This window comes from Pseudophryne corroboree, chromosome 4, assembly GCF_028390025.1.
Source record: "Pseudophryne corroboree isolate aPseCor3 chromosome 4, aPseCor3.hap2, whole genome shotgun sequence".
In the NCBI taxonomy this organism is placed as follows: domain Eukaryota; kingdom Metazoa; phylum Chordata; class Amphibia; order Anura; family Myobatrachidae; genus Pseudophryne; species Pseudophryne corroboree.
In genome coordinates this window covers 665,356,876-665,378,296 of record NC_086447.1, presented here as the reverse complement: position 1 = coordinate 665,378,296, position 21,421 = coordinate 665,356,876, and the positions used below count along the sequence as shown (strand labels likewise).

At 45.3% G+C, this 21,421-nt stretch overlaps 1 long non-coding RNA gene across 1 annotated transcript in view; it reads left to right on the top strand.

Annotated features, from left to right (window-relative positions):
• The window catches only part of LOC134911682 (uncharacterized), a 194,799-nt gene extending 173,664 nt beyond the window's left edge, over positions 1-21,135 (top strand). The window contains exon 3 of the long non-coding RNA XR_010176762.1: positions 20,232-21,135. This is a non-coding gene — a long non-coding RNA (uncharacterized LOC134911682). The remainder of the gene's footprint in view (positions 1-20,231) is intronic.
• The last annotated feature ends 286 nt before the right edge of the window (positions 21,136-21,421 follow it).

Sequence of the window (21,421 nt, the reverse complement as noted above, 5' to 3'; positions counted from 1 at the left end):
AAGGTTAGTCAGGAGCAAAGAAGTGAGTCAGTGCCCTGCATGCGGCCTAGGCATTTGTTATTTTCTGTTCACTTGTGTTGTACCTTGTGATGTTGAATGTAAAGCGCCATTCTGTTTATTTACCTGAAAAGCTGTGTTGGATCCTGATTGAGCACCTAGAAACCAACAAATTCACCCCTCTACTGAGCTAATTACCTCAAATCGTCACAGTAGCTATTATTAAATTATTAACTGCAAGTATTTTGGATCCCATCATCCACAGGGTCACTAGCTGTTGTGTGGCCCCCTTTGCCATCCCCCTTCCTTCCCATCTTTCACTTCCTGCTGCCTCCCCTTCCCATCTTTCTTCTTTTTACTGCCGGTTATCGTAGCATTTACATGCTCTAATTATCTCCCAGATGGTCTGTCTCTGGCTTCCCCGGGTGATGTCAATACTGGGGGATGGCATAGGTGGTGTGTGTGCTTGGTATTTAATTTCTATAGAAATCACTAGAGATGAGCGCCTGAAATTTTTCGGGTTTTGTGTTTTGGTTTTGGGTTCGGTTCCGCGGCCGTGTTTTGGGTTCGAACGCGTTTTGGCAAAACCTCACCGAATTTTTTTTGTCGGATTCGGGTGTGTTTTGGATTCGGGTGTTTTTTTCAAAAAACACTAAAAAACAGCTTAAATCATAGAATTTGGGGGTCATTTTGATCCCAAAGTATTATTAACCTCAAAAACCATAATTTACACTCATTTTCAGTCTATTCTGAATACCTCACACCTCACAATATTATTTTTAGTCCTAAAATTTGCACCGAGGTCGCTGTGTGAGTAAGATAAGCGACCCTAGTGGCCGACACAAACACCGGGCCCATCTAGGAGTGGCACTGCAGTGTCACGCAGGATGTCCCTTCCAAAAAACCCTCCCCAAACAGCACATGACGCAAAGAAAAAAAGAGGCGCAATGAGGTAGCTGTGTGAGTAAGATTAGCGACCCTAGTGGCCGACACAAACACCGGGCCCATCTAGGAGTGGCACTGCAGTGTCACGCAGGATGTCCCTTCCAAAAAACCCTCCCCAAACAGCACATGACGCAAAGAAAAAAAGAGGCGCAATGAGGTAGCTGTGTGAGTAAGATTAGCGACCCTAGTGGCCGACACAAACACCGGGCCCATCTAGGAGTGGCACTGCAGTGTCACGCAGGATGTCCCTTCCAAAAAACCCTCCCCAAACAGCACATGACGCAAAGAAAAAAAGAGGCGCAATGAGGTAGCTGACTGTGTGAGTAAGATTAGCGACCCTAGTGGCCGACACAAACACCGGGCCCATCTAGGAGTGGCACTGCAGTGTCACGCAGGATGTCCCTTCCAAAAAACCCTCCCCAATCAGCACATGATGCAAAGAAAAAGAAAAGAAAAAAGAGGTGCAAGATGGAATTGTCCTTGGGCCCTCCCACCCACCCTTATGTTGTATAAACAAAACAGGACATGCACACTTTAACCAACCCATCATTTCAGTGACAGGGTCTGCCACACGACTGTGACTGATATGACGGGTTGGTTTGGACCCCCCCCAAAAAAGAAGCAATTAATCTCTCCTTGCACAAACTGGCTCTACAGAGGCAAGATGTCCACCTCATCTTCACCCTCCGATATATCACCGTGTACATCCCCCTCCTCAGATTATCAATTCGTCCCCACTGGAATCCACCATCTCAGCTCCCTGTGTACTTTGTGGAGGCAATTGCTGCTGGTCAATGTCTCCGCGGAGGAATTGATTATAATTCATTTTAATGAACATCATCTTCTCCACATTTTCTGGATGTAACCTCGTACGCCGATTGCTGACAAGGTGAGCGGCGGCACTAAACACTCTTTCGGAGTACACACTTGTGGGAGGGCAACTTAGGTAGAATAAAGCCAGTTTGTGCAAGGGCCTCCAAATTGCCTCTTTTTCCTGCCAGTATAAGTACGGACTGTGTGACGTGCCTACTTGGATGCGGTCACTCATATAATCCTCCACCATTCTATCAATGTTGAGAGAATCATATGCAGTGACAGTAGACGACATGTCCGTAATCGTTGTCAGGTCCTTCAGTCCGGACCAGATGTCAGCATCAGCAGTCGCTCCAGACTGCCCTGCATCACCGCCAGCGGGTGGGCTCGGAATTCTGAGCCTTTTCCTCGCACCCCCAGTTGCGGGAGAATGTGAAGGAGGAGATGTTGACAGGTCGCGTTCCGCTTGACTTGACAATTTTGTCACCAGCAGGTCTTTCAACCCCAGCAGACCTGTGTCTGCCGGAAAGAGAGATCCAAGGTAGGCTTTAAATCTAGGATCGAGCACGGTGGCCAAAATGTAGTGCTCTGATTTCAACAGATTGACCACCTGTGAATCCTTGTTAAGCGAATTAAGGGCTGCATCCACAAGTCCCACATGCCTAGCGGAATCGCTCCCTTTTAGCTCCTTCTTCAATGCCTCCAGCTTCTTCTGCAAAAGCCTGATGAGGGGAATGACCTGACTCAGGCTGGCAGTGTCTGAACTGACTTCACGTGTGGCAAGTTCAAAGGGCATCAGAACCTTGCACAACGTTGAAATCATTCTCCACTGCACTTGAGACAGGTGCATTCCACCTACTATATCGTGCTCAATTGTATAGGCTTGAATGGCCTTTTGCTGCTCCTCCAACCTCTGAAGCATATAGAGGGTTGAATTCCACCTCGTTACCACTTCTTGCTTCAGATGATGGCAGGGCAGGTTCAGTAGTTTTTGGTGGTGCTCCAGTCTTCTGTACGTGGTGCCTGTACGCCGAAAGTGTCCCGCAATTTTTCTGGCCACCGACAGCATCTCTTGCACGCCCCTGTCGTTTTTTTAAAAATTCTGCACCACCAAATTCAAGGTATGTGCAAAACATGGGACGTGCTGGAATTTGCCCATATTTAATGCACACACAATATTGCTGGCGTTGTCCGATGCCACAAATCCACAGGAGAGTCCAATTGGGGTAAGCCATTCCGCGATGATCTTCCTCAGTTGCCGTAAGAGGTTTTCAGCTGTGTGCGTATTCTGGAAAGCGGTGATACAAAGCGTAGCCTGCCTAGGAAAGAGTTGGCGTTTGCGAGATGCTGCTACTGGTGCCGCCGCTGCTGTTCTTGCGGCGGGAGTCCATACATCTACCCAGTGGGCTGTCACAGTCATATAGTCCTGACCCTGCCCTGCTCCACTTGTCCACATGTCCGTGGTTAAGTGGACATTGGGTACAACTGCATTTTTTAGGACACTGGTGAGTCTTTTTCTGACGTCCGTGTACATTCTCGGTATCGCCTGCCTAGAGAAGTGGAACCTAGATGGTATTTGGTAACGGGGGCACACTGCCTCAATAAATTGTCTAGTTCCCTGTGAACTAACGGCGGATACCGGACGCACGTCTAACACCAACATAGTTGTCAAGGACTCAGTTATCCGCTTTGCAGTAGGATGACTGCTGTGATATTTCATCTTCCTCGCAAAGGACTGTTGAACAGTCAATTGCTTACTGGAAGTAGTACAAGTGGGCTTACGACTTCCCCTCTGGGATGACCATCGACTCCCAGTGGCAACAACAGCAGCGCCAGCAGCAGTAGGCGTTACACGCAAGGATGCATCTGAGGAATCCCAGGCAGGAGAGGACTCATCAGAATTGCCAGTGACATGGCCTGCAGGACTATTGGCATTCCTGGGGAAGGAGGAAATTGACACTGAGGGAGTTGGTGGGGTGGTTTGCGTGAGCTTGGTTACAAGAGGAAGGGATTTACTGGTCAGTGGACTGCTTCCGCTGTCACCCAAAGTTTTTGAACTTGTCACTGACTTATTATGAATGCGCTGCAGGTGACGTATAAGGGAGGATGTTCCGAGGTGGTTAACGTCCTTACCCCTACTTATTACAGCTTGACAAAGGGAACACACGGCTTGACACCTGTTGTCCGCATTTCTGGTGAAATACCTCCACACCGAAGAGCTGATTTTTTTTGGTATTTTCACCTGGCATGTCAACGGCCATATTCCTCCCACGGACAACAGGTGTCTCCCCGGGTGCCTGTCTTAAACAAACCACCTCACCATCAGAATCCTCCTGGTCAATTTCCTCCCCAGCGCCAGCAACACCCATATCCTCCTCATCCTGGTGTACTTCAACACTGACATCTTCAATCTGACTATCAGGAACTGGACTGCGGGTGCTCCTTCCAGCACTTGCAGGGGGCGTGCAAATGGTGGAAGGCGCATGCTCTTCACGTCCAGTGTTGGGAAGGTCAGGCATCGCAACCGACACAATTGGACTCTCCTTGTGGATTTGGGATTTCAAAGAACGCACAGTTCTTTGCGGTGCTTTTGCCAGCTTGAGTCTTTTCAGTTTTCTAGCGAGAGGCTGAGTGCTTCCATCCTCATGTGAAGCTGAACCACTAGCCATGAACATAGGCCAGGGCCTCAGCCGTTCCTTGCCACTCCGTGTGGTAAATGGCATATTGGCAAGTTTACGCTTCTCCTCCGACAATTTTATTTTAGGTTTTGGAGTCCTTTTTTTACTGATATTTGGTGTTTTGGTTTTGACATGCTCTGTACTATGCCATTGGGCATCGGCCTTGGCAGACGACGTTGCTGGCATTTCATCGTCTCGGCCATGACTAGTGGCAGCAGCTTCAGCACGAGGTGGAAGTGGATCTTGATCTTTCCCTAATTTTGGAACCTCAACATTTTTGTTCTCCATATTTTAATAGGCACAACTAAAAGGCACCTCAGGTAAACAATGGAGATGGATGGATTGGATACTAGTATACAATTATGGACGGGCTGCCGAGTGCCGACGCAGAGGTAGCCACAGCCGTGAACTACCGCACTGTACTGTGTCTGCTGCTAATATATAGACTGGTTGATAAAGAGATAGTATACTCGTAACTAGTATGTATGTATAAAGAAAGAAAAAAAAAACCACGGTTAGGTGGTATATACAATTATGGACGGGCTGCCGAGTGCCGACACAGAGGTAGCCACAGCCGTGAACTACCGCACTGTACTGTGTCTGCTGCTAATATATAGACTGGTTGATAAAGAGATAGTATACTCGTAACTAGTATGTATGTATAAAGAAAGAAAAAAAAACCACGGTTAGGTGGTATATACAATTATGGACGGGCTGCCGAGTGCCGACACAGAGGTAGCCACAGCCGTGAACTACCGCACTGTACTGTGTCTGCTGCTAATATATAGACTGGTTGATAAAGAGATAGTATACTCGTAACTAGTATGTATGTATAAAGAAAGAAAAAAAAACCACGGTTAGGTGGTATATACAATTATGGACGGGCTGCCGAGTGCCGACACAGAGGTAGCCACAGCCGTGAACTACCGCACTGTACTGTGTCTGCTGCTAATATTTAGACTGGTTGATAAAGAGATAGTATACTCGTAACTAGTATGTATGTATAAAGAAAGAAAAAAAAACCACGGTTAGGTGGTATATACAATTATGGACGGGCTGCCGAGTGCCGACACAGAGGTAGCCACAGCCGTGAACTACCGCACTGTACTGTGTCTGCTGCTAATATATAGACTGGTTGATAAAGAGATAGTATACTCGTAACTAGTATGTATGTATAAAGAAAGAAAAAAAAACCACGGTTAGGTGGTATATACAATTATGGACGGAGTGCCGACACAGAGGTAGCCACAGCCGTGAACTACCGCACTGTACTGTGTCTGCTGCTAATATATAGACTGGTTGATAAAGAGATAGTATACTCGTAACTAGTATGTATGTATAAAGAAAGAAAAAAAAACCACGGTTAGGTGGTATATACAATTATGGACGGGCTGCCGAGTGCCGACACAGAGGTAGCCACAGCCGTGAACTACCGCACTGTACTGTGTCTGCTGCTAATATATAGACTGGTTGATAAAGAGATAGTATACTCGTAACTAGTATGTATGTATAAAGAAAGAAAAAAAAACCACGGTTAGGTGGTATATACAATTATGGACGGGCTGCCGAGTGCCGACACAGAGGTAGCCACAGCCGTGAACTACCGCACTGTACTGTGTCTGCTGCTAATATAGACTGGTTGATAAAGAGATAGTATACTACTAATATTATATATACTGGTGGTCAGGTCACTGGTCACTAGTCACACTGGCAGTGGCACTCCTGCAGCAAAAGTGTGCACTGTTTTAATATAATATTATGTACTCCTTGCTCCTGCTATAACCTATAACTGGCACTGCAGTAGTGCTCCCCAGTCTCCCCCACAATTATAAGCTGTGTGAGCTGAGCAGTCAGACAGATATATAATATATATTATATAGATGATGCAGCACACTGGCCTGAGCCTGAGCAGTGCACACAGATATGGTATGTGACTGACTGAGTCACTGTGTGTATCGCTTTTTTCAGGCAGAGAACGGATATATTAAATAAACTGCACTGTGTGTCTGGTGGTCACTCACTATATAATATATTATGTACTCCTGGCTCCTGCTATAACCTATAACTGGCACTGCAGTAGTGCTCCCCAGTCTCCCCCACAATTATAAGCTGTGTGAGCTGAGCAGTCAGACAGATATATATAATATTATATATAGATAATAGATGATGCAGCACACTGGCCTGAGCCTGAGCAGTGCACACAGATATGGTATGTGACTGAGTCACTGTGTGCTGTGTATCGCTTTTTTCAGGCAGAGAACGGATTATAAATAAAACTGGTGGTCACTATCAGCAAAACTCTGCACTGTACTGAGTACTCCTAATGCTCCCCAAAATTAGTAAATCAAGTGTCTCTCTAATCTATTCTAAACGGAGAGGACGCCAGCCACGTCCTCTCCCTATCAATCTCAATGCACGTGTGAAAATGGCGGCGACGCGCGGCTCCTTATATAGAATCCGAGTCTCGCGATAGAATCCGAGCCTCGCGAGAATCCGACAGCGTCATGATGACGTTCGGGCGCGCTCAGGTTAACCGAGCAAGGCGGGAAGATCCGAGTCGCTCGGACCCGTGAAAAAAAACATGAAGTTCTGGCGGGTTCGGATTCAGAGAAACCGAACCCGCTCATCTCTAGAAATCACTGCATCTTTTTTCTCACACCCTTAGAGCAAGTCTGATTTTACCTAAAATTGATGTTTTTAGGAAAAGCTGGTTCAAAAGCCACTTTGAAACAAATATGATTATCTGTGATCCTAATGAATGTAGAAAAAAATCACTCGGTAAAATGCTTTGCCACATCAGATTACATTGCTCAACCTGTACTCTACCTAAATATTCTGCAGAAAATTCCTGCTTTGATCAAATCATTTCCTCAGCACTCTAATACTGTAGGTGTATATTGTTCCCTCCAGTACAAAATATTTAAGAGGAAAAACAAATGCAGCCTTTGGAAAACAAGGGAGTAAAAGACTTGATTATAATTTTTGTTGATTTGCCAAGACCACATTTAAATGAAAGAATCCCTAGAGCAAAACATTTTGTCTAAGTGATCATTGAGTTGCAGAGTATATGTATGCATCTGTTATGAGAGGTGGTCTACCTGAATATGAATAAGCCAGTGTGTGTAGCAGATAAAGGATTGCGGTGCAGGGGGATGTGGTATGGAAGGTAGATAATGTCTAGGTCGACCACTATTGGTCGACAGTAACTAGGTCGACAGGGTATCTAGGTCGACAGGGTCTTTAGGTTGACATGGTCTAGGACGACAGGTCAAAAGGTCAACATGAGGGTTTTTTTTATGTTTTTTTTGTGTGTCGTTTTCTTCATAGAGTGACCGGGAACCCCAATTAGTGCACCGTGTCCCCTCGCATGGCTCACTTCGCTCACCATGGTTCGGCCAGATTATCATTCCAATCATAGTCCATATGGATCGTTAAGTATGAAAAGTTTCAAAAAAAGAAAAAAAATCATGAAAAGCTCATGTCGGCCTTTTGACCTGTTGACCTAGAACATGTCGACCTAGAGACCCTGTCGATATAGAAACCATGTCGACCTAGTTACTGTCAACCAATGGTGGTCGACCTAGATAGTGTCGACCTAGTTACTGTCGACCTAGAGGGTAGCATATGTCCATAGCAGAAGGTACTGCATATACAATTTAGGGGCCAATTTTTTTTTTATCAACCACTCATGGCAACAAATATCACTGTGTATAACTTTTTTTTTAAACTTTTGTTATCACCTACATTTATGGAAAAAAATAATAATAATACAGGATTTTGTAGGCTTTTAACATAAATGTCACGATCGTTTATTTTTAGGCTGAAATCGTCCAGTGTGTATGGGGGCAATATTGGTGACCGATGAAAGATGCTCGCTCCCGCATGTCGTTCCACGATCACCAATATTGAGCTGACATACAGCTCAACCCATCAATGTCGGGCTAAGCTGCATGTTCGGGAATGCTGGCTGTGACATCACTGAATGTTATCGTTGAACGATAACGTTCAGTGTGTACGCACTATGTTGTTGAACACTATATCATTCAACGATATAGTCATTCACCGACGGCAATTCCTAATCGCGTAGTGTGTACCCACCTTAAGGCACATTAACAATATTCTTGCCAGGAATGGCCCCTTATATGTACATAGGGTTACCACCTCATCCCTTTAATTCTGGACACATATTAATTACACAGGTTCTGTGGCTGGCTGGCTGACTTCAAGACTCCATTTCAGCTGGTTTTAATCAGCCACAGAACCTGTGTAATTAATATGTGTTCAGAATTAAAGGGATGAGGTGGTAACCGTATGTACATATAAGGGGCCATTCCTGGCAAGAATATTGTTAATGTGTAATTCTGGACACATATTAATTACACAGGTTCTGTGGCTGGCTGACTTCAAGACTCCATTTCAGCTGGTTTAAATCAGCCACAGAACCTGTGTAATTAATATGTGTTCAGAATTAAAGGGATGAGGTGGTAACCCTATGTACATATAAGGGGCCATTCCTGGCAAGAATATTGTTAATGTGTAATTCTGGACACATATTAATTACACAGGTTCTGTGGCTGGCTGACTTCAAGACTCCATTTCACCTGGTTTTAATCAGCCACAGAACCTATGTACTTAATATGTGTCCAGAATTAAAGGGATGAGGTGGTAACCCTATATGTACAGGATGATGTGTGAACGAGCCCTATCACCACCATAAATACTAATTTCTCTCGGTAAACTAAGTACTTAAAATGTATATGTTAATTATATTGTGTAAGATATTTTTCTCCTACGACAAAGTAAACATATTCTTGATCATAGCAACTGAAATGCTGGCATACAATTTGAGCCCAAAGGCCTAATCTGTCATTGTGAAGTGAAACTGAACACCATCCGGATAGGCATGCAGCAAACTTGCTCTTTAATCCTTTACTCCTGTCATGCATGAACATGAATCCTACTATCTAATTATATATATAGCCGGTAATCATTTCAAATGATTCTCTGAGAACAGCTATACAGATGTAGGTGTTGAGGGCAGCCTAATAATAAAAATTTTGTAACATTTGCTTCTAACATTTTTGGGCTTATTTTCTATTTTAAAACTTAGTAGCTACCATATATGTTACATATTTCTACATAAATACAATAAATAAATAAATCTTTAATAATTGTTTCAACATTATTCATTCATCTACTCCTGTAGTTATGCAGAGTGTGTTAATGAGGAGATACAGGGGAGGCTGTCTCCATTTTGATCATCCTCTAGTCCACAGGTTCTCAAACTCGGTCCTCAGGACCCCACACGGTCCATATTTTGCAGGTCACCTGTAGATTTTTAAGATGTGACAGTTGGTGATACACAGTGCAGCTGAAGGGTAACATAGAAAACGTGAACCGTGTGGGGTCCTGAGGACCGAGTTTGAGAACCACTGCGTCTAGTCTAGTCTCACAGACACTACACCCTCATATCCTGGCCAAAGTAGTGAAGGCCAGTGTGCTTCCTCCTGCACTCAAAGAAGGATACCATGACTGGTTAAAGAGATGTGGAATACAGTGCTGACCCTCAGAATGAATTGTTTTACTGTGTACAACCCTGGAAGCCCCTTAGTCTGATCATGAAATACGTTTATAAGGTTTTTACAAAACGGTTATATTGTGTACTGTATAAACTAAGTCTAAATCATTTAAATGTATGAGGGTGAAGCTTGCTCAAAAGCTGATCCTTTATGAGTGCTTCTTTTATTTACTGATGTAAGATTTATCTTTCCGTTTCATGTTTTTTTGTGGTTAGTAACAGTCCCTAACTGTACAATTAGATCATCATTAGCTTGCACCTCTGGCTCTTCAATGTTTGCAAACGTGTTTTATGCAATCATTGCTTTGGCACTGTATCTGTTGTAAAGAGCTATTTTCCTGGCAAATTAAAATACTGTACATTAGTGTCCTGCAGCTGAAAATGTGTTTGCTCTAAACTATCTTCTGAGGACAAGTATCTCTTCCCAGTGTCTGACTGGGGCATAAAGGGCCCACCGGAGGAATGTAGTGGTAGGGGCCCATGTAAAGGGGTGTGGCAAGTCTCCAGATGGGATGTGGCCAACCACCACATTGGTTTGCCTAACCATTAGAGAGTGCATGGGCTGGGCCCCTTGATAAATATATATAGTAAATTACTGCTAGTGCATGCATGATAATGCACCAGATTACTAACAGTAATGCACTGTAGAGAATACACCTTAGTCCTGTGTGGTATAAGGTAACATATGTATTATGTATAATTCAAGTGCACAGTCCGAAACCTGATCCCTATAAGAGGAGGAGGGCCCCCGTGCAGTGGGGCCCACTGGTGATTCCCCTATAGCCCTGTGGGCCAGTCCAACCCTGGCTCTTTCCCTCCAATATTCTTACAAAAATGATAAAGCCAATTCTTCTTTGTTTTACTACCAAAGGAAAAAGTATAGGACCTTATTCAGTAGCCATTGCTACTGAGATGTGATCACATTCTCCCGGTGTAATTGCCAGTGCAGACATGCAGGGCCTTCACTGCGCATGCTCTTGCAGGGAGATGCAATCACATTTCAGTAATGTGAACACCTCTGTCTGATTGACATCCAGAGGTGTTCACAGGAAAAGATGCAGCATTGCAGGGGTGGTGTGGATAAAATGGGGATGGGTCTGGGCTGTTTTCAGGACAGCCACATGATGTCAGACGCAGCCGATGCAATGGGAAATATGGCGGGCTGCGGAGGCAGAGGGACTGCCCGTATTTAGTGATGCTAGATTGCCTTGCCCTGTGCTGGGCGTCCCCCAGCATACGACTGATAGTAGTTGCAGTCTTGCTATATTAGCAAAACTGTAACTGAAGCTGAATGAGAGCCTTAGTCAATAAAACTGCTCTGTAGCCCAGTAGCACAGGGGATCCTATACCAGTGAAACAAACTCTTTAAAGAAATAAATATAGTTTCATAGCTAATTTACCCAGGTAGTTATATAGTGAGACTAACATGAAATGTATACAAAGTTCTGACTAATGTGCCAGATTGCTTATAATACAATTAGTAGTCTGTTCTGTTAGGCGCTGAATCCTGACCACATCCCATGAAGGAGTAGGCTTAGTTGATCCATTATGGTGAGTATGACTTTATGATGGTAAATAGGGGGCTACATTGCGATTTTGCTATAGGATCCAGACATTTCTAGTCACACAGCCATGTGGTCGCAGAGAAAAATTATCCAAACATCGTGCGCTCACTGTGTTCACCATAAAGCAATATGGAAAAATGTATGGAAAAAATATATATCATAAACCAACTCAAATGGTAATAATGATACTTAAGTCCAAAACAGTCTCTGTTCGGGTATCAGATCTCTGTGAAGTCACTCCTAGAGGGCGTCATATGTCTCGTCCAGTCCTCCGATTGTTTGAATTATGTAAAAGGACATGAGAACAAATCATGGTGTAGTATGTCCAAAAATTAGTGATGAGCGGATTCGGTTTTACTCGGTTTTACTCGGTTTTACTCGGTTCTCAAAACGGCATCTTATTGGCTCACGGATGTCACGTGTTTTGGATAGCCAATAAGATGCCGTTTTGAGAACCGAGTAAAACCGAGTAAAACCGAGTAAAACCGAACCTCGCTCATCACTACCAAAAATATGACAAAAATTCAGATAGACTCTTCAGGTTCTTCAAATCCTGCTTGTAAACAATGTGTATCCCACTTACACATCATATATGTGAATTCCACTCATAAAGGTATCTTTAAAAGGGATCCGGTCAAGATGCCGCCGGACGGAATCCCGGCGGTCGAAATACCGACGCCGGAATCCCGACCGCCGCAATCCCGACATATTCTCCCTCCGTGGGTGTCCACGACACCCATAGAGGGAGAATATAATAGTGTGCCGAGCGTAGCGAGGCACCGTGCCCGCAGCGTGGCGAGCGAAGCGAGCCCGCAAGGGGCTGCGTTCCGCTCGCCACCCCTGTCGGGATTGTGTGGTCGGGATTCCGGTGTCGGTATTTCGACCGCCGGGATTCCGACCACCGGCATTTAGTACTGATCCCCTTTAAAACACCATTGTACACCATTTGTGTGAAACTTCTGTCAGACCACCAGCATTATCAAATAGTGCATACCATACTCACTGATTCACAGGATGGTACACCTCCTATAACGGTTTCTGTGATAAGCTTCAATGCAAGGCTTACAAAAACTTCAGCAGGGTGGATATAAACAGACAATATTTATTTAAAAGTTTAAAATCACACTAATGACAGACAGATATTTACAGCAGCGGTTGGAACCAAAGAAGTGTGCAGTGTTTACCAAATGGAGATTGTACATGTGGGCGCACTGTCCGGCAGTCGAACTCGGGAACGCCCACAATTGATGGAACAACAAAACTTACCAAATGGAGACACTGCACGGGTTCTTAACACTCGCTTACGATGCATTTCAACCTTTTTTCCTCAATAAAGACCTATAAAGGTCGAAACGCGTCGGACGCCAGTGTTAAGAGACGCCAGTGTTAAGAGACGCCTTGCCGATCGGCCTGGGGGCTTAACCCTATATCTGCATATATACGCAACTAAGATCACTGTATTATCTGATTATTATGTAGTATTATTTTTCACTCAGTGTGCATTAGGGAACGCAAATTGTTTTTTCTTGCACAGAATTACCCCTCCCTTTTAGCACCTGACTGATATTACATCTGATTGAGCAGCTCACCATCATATGTGCATTGTATTTAGAGAGGCATGGATGGGTCAGCATTAGGAGGGATTGCTGACTCCAGAGTGCCATTGGAGAAGTTAGGGGTGTCTCCAGGTAAGCTGGCTCTCAGATGCTGTAGGAGCCATTATCATGTGGCCTTACACTGGGCATTCAGACCCAGACATATGTGTAATTATTTATGGTGAGGGTGTGGGGTGTGGTGGCCCCTATGTCGCTATGGCTGGGCGGCTTCAGGTCGGCACACCCTAACACTTTATTAACACTTATGATTTTCCCTATCACTTTGTATGTATTTTGTATTATTTTAATCACACTTCACGTACATAGCACTTATGTGCTTCTTATTAACCCTTATTAATTTTCACCTGTGTGCTGACCTGGGGTGGCCGACTTGTACCGACGTGATGGGGTCCTGCACCCTGGACCCATACCTAGTATTAGGGACCCCCAGTGACGGAGACGCCTTGCCGATCGGCCTGGGGGCTTAACCCTATATCTGCAGATATACGCAACTAAGATCTCTGTATTATCTGATTATTATGTAGTATTATTTTTCACTCAGTGTGCATTAGGGAACACAAATAGTTTTTTCATGCACACAATTACCCCTCCCTTTTAGCACCTGAGTGACATCACAATCTGATTGAGCAGCTTACCAATATATGTGTATTGTAGTCCTTAGTCTGCCCTGTTCCACTTGTCCACATGTCCGTGGTTAAGTGGACACAGGATCCAACTGCTTTTTGTAGGACACTGGTGACTCTTTTTCTGATGTCTGTGTACATTCTCGGTATCACCTGCATAGAGAAGTGGAACCTAGATGGGATTTGATACCGGGGACACAGTACCTCAAACAATTCTCTAAGGCCCACTGAATTAATGGCGGATACCGGACGCACGTCCAACACCAACATAGCTGTCAATGACTCAGTTATCCGCTTTGCAAAAGGATGACTGCTGTCATATTTCATCTTCCTCACAAAGGACTGTTGGACAGTCAGTTGCTTACTGGAAGTAGTACAAGTGGTCTTCCGACTTCCCCTCTGGGATGACGATCGACTCCCAGCGGCAGCAACAACAGGCATACCACTCAAGTATCCTCCAGAGGAATCCCGGTTAGGAGAGGACTCCTCAGTCTTGACAGTGACATGGCCTGCAGGACTACTGATGTTCCTGACTGAGGAGAAAGTTGACGTTGAGGGAGCTGGTGGTGTGGCTTGCAGGAGTACAGGAGGAAGATGGGATTTAGGTGTCAGTGGACTGCTTACGCTCTTACCCAAAGTTTCACATCTTGACACTGACTTCTGATGAATGTGCAGCAGGTGATGTATAAGGGAGGATGTTCCTAGGTGGTTAACATCCTTACCCCTACTTATTACAGATTGACAGAAGCAACAGATGGCTTGAAACCTGTTGTCTGGATTTGTGGAGAAATAATTCCACACCGAAGAGGTGGCTTTTTTGGAAGTTTGCCCAGGCATCACAATGGGCTTCTTCATCTCATGGACAATAGGTGTCTCCCCCGGTGCATGACTTAAACAAACAACATCACCATCAGAATCCTCATCATCAACTTCCTCCTCAGCACCAGCAACACCCATATCCTCATCCTGGTGTACTTCAACAGTGACATCTTCAATTTCAATACCAGGAACTGGATTGTGGGTGCTCCTTCCAGCAGTTGCAGGGGGCGTGCAAATGGTGGAAGGAGCCACCTCTTCCCATCCAGTGTTGGGAAGGTCAGGCATCGCAACCGCCGACACACTTGGACTCTCCTTGGGGATTTGTGATACCATCTCAGAACACACAGTTCTTTTCTGTGCTCTTTCCAGCTTAAATCTTTTAATTTTTCTAGCGGGAGGATGAGGGCTTCCATCATCATGTGAAGCTGAACCACTAGCCATGAACATAGGCCAAGGCCTCAGCCGTTCCTTGCCACTCCGTGTCATAAATGGCATATTGGCAATTTTACGTTTCTCCTCAGATGATTTAAAAATTATTTTTTTGGTTCTTTTTACTGAACATTGGCTTTTTGGATTTTACATGCCCTCTACTATCACATTGGGCATCGGCCTTGGCAGACGACGTTGATGGCATTTCATTGTCTATGTCATGGCTAGTGGCAGCAGCTTCAGCACTAGGAGGAAGTGGTTCTTGATCTTTCCCTATATGACTGATGGCTGATGGCCAGGACACTACCACTGGTCTGATGCAGCACAACACAACAACACTTCAGGAACTTGTGGTTGTTATTATTATTATAATAAGATTTTAAACCTACCGGTAAATCTTTTTCTCCTAGTCCGTAGAGGTTGCTGGGGACTCTGTAAGGACCAAGGGGATAGACGGGCTCCGCAGGAGACATGGGCACTAAGAAAGAACTTTAGGTATGGGTGTGCACTGGCTCCTCCCTCTATGCCCCTCCTCCAGACCTCAGTTAGAGAAATTGTGCCCAGAGGAGACGGATAGTACGAGGAAAGGATTTTAGTTAATCTAAGGGCAAGATTCATACCAGCCCACACCATCCACACCGTATAACTTGGGATATACGAACCAGTTAACAGTATGAAACAACACAGCATCAGTCCGAGACTGAGGAAAACTGTAACATAACCCTTATGTAAGCAAAAACTATATACAAGTCTTGCAGAAGTAGTCTGCACTTGGGACGGGCGCCCAGCATCCTCTACGGACTAGGAGAAAAAGATTTACCGGTAGGTTTAAAATCTTATTTTCTCTTACGTTGTAGAGGATACTGGGGACTCCATAAGGACCATGGGGATTATACCAAAGCTCCCAAACGGGCGGGAGAGTGCGGATGACTCTGCAGCACCGGTTGAGCAAACAGGAGGTCCTCCTCAGCCAGGGTATCAAACTTGTAGAATTTTGCAAAAGTGTTTGAACCCGACCAAGTAGCAGCTCGGCACAGCTGTAATGCCGAGACCCCTCGGGCAGCCGCCCAAGAAGAGCCCACTTTCCTGGTGGAATGGGCCTTTATTGATTATGGTAACGGCAATCCAGCCGTAGAATGAGCCTGCTGAATCGTGTTACAGATCCAGCGAGCAATAGTCTGCTTGGAAGCAGGAGCGCCAACCTTGTTGGCTGCATACAGGATAAACAGTGCTTCTGTTTTCCTGACCCTAGCCGTTCTGGCCACGTAAATTTTCAAAGCCCTGACCACATCAAGGGACTCGGAATCCTCCAAGTCTCGCGTAGCCACGGGCACCACAATAGGTTGGTTCATATGAAAAGACGAAACCACCTTTGGCAAGAATTGAGGACGGGTCCGCAATTCCGCTCTATCCATATTGAAAACTAAATAGGGGCTTTTATGAGACAAAGCCGCCAACTCCGACACTCGCCTAGCCGAAGCCAAGGCTAACAACATGACCACTTTCCAAGTGAGATATTTTAACTCCACCATTTTAAGTCGTTCAAACCAGTGTGACTTAAGGAAACTCACACCACGTTCAGGTCCCAAGGTGCCACTGGAGGTACAAAAGGAGACTGAATATGCAGCACTCCCCTCACAAAAGTCTGTACTTCTGGGAGAGAAGCCAATTCCTTCTGAAAGAAAATGGATAGGGCCGAAATCTGAACCTTAATGGAGCCTAATTTTAGGCCCAAATTCACTCCAGTCTGTAGGAAGTGAAGGAAACAGCCCAGATGGAATTCTTCCGTAGGAGCATTCCTGGCCTCACACCAAGAAACATACTTCCGCCATATACGGTGATAATGTTTAGCTGTCACGTCCTTCCTAGCCTCTATCAGAGTAGGAATGACCTCATTCGGAATGCCCTTTTCCGCTAGGATCCGGCGTTCAACCGCCATGCCGTCAAACGCAGCCGCGGTAAGTCTTGGAACAGACAGGGCCCCTGTTGTAACAGGTCCTGTCTTAGAGGAAGAGGCCACGGATCTTCTGTGAGCATTTCCTGCAGATCCGGATACCAGGCCCTTCGTGTCCAATCTGGAACAATGAGAATTGTCTGTACTCCACTTTTCTTATTATTCTCTACACCTTGGGGGTGAGAGGAAGAGGAGGAAACACATAGACCGACTGGAACACCTACAGTGTCACAAGGGCGTCCACTGTCACCGCCTGAGGGTCTCTTCACCTGGCGCAATACCTCTGTAGTTTTTTGTTGAGGCGGGATGCCATCATGTCTATCAGGGGCAGTCCCCACTGACTTGCAATCTGTGCGAAAACTTCCTGATGAAGTCCCCACTCTCCTGGATGTAGATCGTGTCTGCTGAGGAAGTCTGCTTCCCAGTTGTCCACTTCCGGAAGGAACACTGCTGACAGTGCGCCTACATGATTTTCCGCCCAGCGAAGAATCCTGGTGGCTTCCGCCATTGCCACTCTGCTCCTTGTGCCGCCTTGGCGGTTTACATGAGCCACCGCGGTGGTGATGTCTGACTGGATCAGAACCGGTAGGTCGCGAAGCAAAGTCTCTGCTTGACGAAGGGCGTTGTATATGGCCCTCAGCTCCAGGACATTGATGTGAAGACAAGTCTCTTGACTTGACCAAAGACCTTGGAAGTTTCTTCCCTGTGTGACTGCTCCCCAACCTCGGAGGATCGCGTCCGTGGTTACCAGAATCCAGTCCTGAATGGCGAACCTGCGACCCTCTAGAAGGTGAGCACTCTGTAGCCACCACAGGAGAGACACCCTAGCCCTGGGAGACAGGGTGATCAACTGATGAATCTGTAGATGTGACCCGGACCACTTGTCCAGTAGGTCCCATTGGAAGGTCTTCGCATGGAACCTCCCGAAGTGAATGGCCTCGTAAGATGACACCATCTTTCCCAGGACTCGAGTGCAGTGATGCACTGACACCTGTTTTGGCTTCAATAGGCCCCTGACCAGAGTCATGAGTTCCTGGGCCTTTTCTATCGGAAGATAAACCCTTTTCTGGTCCTTATCCAGAATCATGCCTAAGAAGGTCAAACAAGTCGTAGGAACTAACTGTGACTTCGGGATATTGAGAATCCAACCGTGTTGCTGTAACACCTTCAGTGAAAGTGACACGCTGTTCAACAACTGCTCTTGTGATCTCGCTTTTATGAGGAGATCGTCCAAGTACGGGATAATTGTGACACCCTGCTTGCGCAGGAGCACCATCATCTCCACCATTACCTTGGTGAAATCCTCGGGGCCGTGGAAAGCCAAACGGCAACGTCTGAAATTGGTAATGACAATCCTGTACCGCAAATCTCAGGTACGCCTTATGAGGTGGATATATGTGAACATGAAGGTATGCATCCTTTATGTCCAGGGATACCATAAAATCCCCCCCTTCTAGGCTGGCGATGACCGCTCTGAGCGATTCCATCTTGAACTTGAACCTTTTCAAGTATAGGTTCAAGGATTTTAAATTTAAAATCTGTCTGACCGAACCGTCCGGTTTCGGGACTACAAATAGGGTTGAGTAATACCCCCTCCCTTGTTGAAGCAGGGGAACTTTGACCACCACCTGTTGAAGACACAATTTGTGAATTGCATTTAAAACTATCTCCCTTTCTGGGGGAGAAGCTGGTAGGGGCAATTTGAAAAACCGGCGAGGAGGCACCTCTTCGGATTCCAGCTTGTAACCCTGGGAAACAATTTCTATTGCCCAGGGATCCACCTGTGAGTGAACCCAGATGTGGCTGAAAAGTCGAAGACGTGCCCCCACTGGGGCGGACTCCCTCAGCGGAGCCCCAGCGTCATGCGGTGGATTTTGTAGAGGCCGGGGAGGACTTCTGCTCCTGGGAACTAGCTGTGGTTGGCAGCTTTTTCCCTCTGCCCTTACCTCTGGCAAGAAAGGACGATCCTCATACTCTCTTGTTTTTATTTGACCGAAAGGACTGCAATTGATGATGTGGTGCTTTCTTAGGCTGTGAGGGAATACAAGGCAAAAAATTTGATTTACCTGCCGTAGCAGTGGAGACCAGGTCCGAGAGACCTTCCCCAAACAATTCCTCACCCCTGTAAGGTAAAACCTCCATATGCCTCTTTGAGTCGGCATCACCTGTCCATTGCCGGGTCCATAGAACTCGTCTAGCAGAAATCGACATAGCGTTGACTCTAGAACCCAGTAGGCCAATGTCTCTTTGAGCATCCCTCATATATAAGACAGCATCTTTTTTTTTGGCTGTAACTTTGCATCATCGCAGTCGACACTGGAGTCAGAATCTGTGTCGGTATTTGTGTCTAATATTTGGGATAGTTGGCGCTTTTGAGACCCTGAGGGTCCCTGCGACATAGGGGCAGGCAGGGCCTGACTCTCTGCATAATTCCTGGACTCAGCTTTGTTCAACCTTTTGTGCAATAAATTTACATTAGCACTTAAAACATTCCACATATCCACCCAGTCAGGTGTCGGTGTTGCCGACGGAGACACCACATTCATTTGCTCCACCTCCTCGCTAGGAAAGCCTTCTACCTCAGACATGCCGACACACGCGTACCGACACACCACACACTCAGGGATACCTCTTATCTGAAGACAGTTCCCCCACAAGGCCCTTTGGAGAGACAGAGAGAGAGTATGCCAGCCAGAGCCGGCCCTAACCAATATGATGCCCTAGGCAAGATTTTGGCTGGTGCCCCCTAGCACCGCCACTGGTTCTGCAGGAGATGCCTGGCATGAGTCAGCTGGCAGCTCTGCTAATGTCGGGCGCCTTTTGTTTATGAAAATGCATCATATTATTTGCATTACTATGTGGCTAGGATGCACAAGCAGCTTCTGCTGATTAAAATGATATGCAGCATGCCTTTATTCTGCGTGCAACTGCGGCTGTATCTGCATATGAAATGCTATAGTACAGTGATTTCCAGGAATACACTGTAACATAGCATTTCGTATGCAGATACAGCCGCAGTCACACACAGAATATAGGCATGCCGCATATCATTTTAATCAGCAGAAGCTGCTGGTGCCCCTAAGCATACCAAATGCCCTAGGCAATTGCCTAGTTTTTTTTTAAACAACAGACAAAGTCACAATAAAGTGGCCCCTTAGCGCTAGTTGACAATTTATTAATAAATACGTACGTATATGCTATATCGTTTCCACAGAATCGTTCAGAGAAATCTACCAGCAGCTCTCTGTAAATAGGCCGACTGAAGAAGCCGCCGAGTGTGACAGGCGGGGAAACGCGTCTTGGTTTTACCTACCTATAAGCAGCTACCACGGGTTACCTCATTGTGCTGGGAAGAATCTCTAAGGATCTCCGGATAAGGCTTGCAAAAAGGCATTTGAGCACCAGAGCCGGGAGTGAGTAAAGAATTTCGACCCAGGAGGAAAAGTGGTAACTTTTTTTCATATAACATGGCCATGTTTTAAATACCAGCTGAGGTGCATGAACTTGTATCATCGCTTTAAGCAAAAGTAATTTTATACCTTTGCACGTTAATCTATCAGCAAGTAATTGGCTGCTGCCATATACTGAATCAGTTAAACAACAGCTGAGCTGTATGAACTTTCATTTCTGTTCTGAGGAAAAGCATGTATCTTTCTCTGCAGATCAATTTATGAACAACTAACCCACTGCTGCTATTTAATTAGTGACACTTTCTAAGCAAAAAGGAGCAGCTTTTATACACTAATCCATCTGGAAGTTTAAAGTGTCGTGGTCAGTAAAGTGTGGTTTTGGGAACTTAATTTAACACCTTTAATAATAAAGAAGGAATTGGAACAGCTATCTTCCAGTATAGCAACAAAGTATAAAAGTCTCTGACTCATGCTGAATTAGCAACTAAATATCAATTTAGAGGTTGGAGTCCCTTTTTTCAGTATTGGAAGGAAAACATTTGTTGCACTTGTATCCAATTGTTTCAGTGATGCATTGAAGAATGAATTACATAGAGCAGAGCTATTGTATATATATATGATTGATGTGTTATTGTTTATTGGCTAGAATTTTAATAAAAATATATATATAAGCGAAATGTGGAATTAGATTTATAGGTAGGGGGAAATAAGGGCTATTTTAGCTAAAGAAAAATCTAGATAAAAATAAAGAATAAAATATTTTATTAAGAAATCTACTAGCGCTGTCTGTTTTCTCTTTTTTTTCTTGAGAATTGCCTAGTTTGCCTATGCCTAAGGCCAGCTCTGATGCCAGCACACACCCAGCGCTAATGACCCAGGAAAAACACACTATATGTTTACCCAGGTAGCGCTGTAATTATGTATTTGTGCCAAATTATGTGCCCCCACCCCCTCTTTTAAAACCCTCTTTCACTGTGGTAAGCAGGGGAGAGTC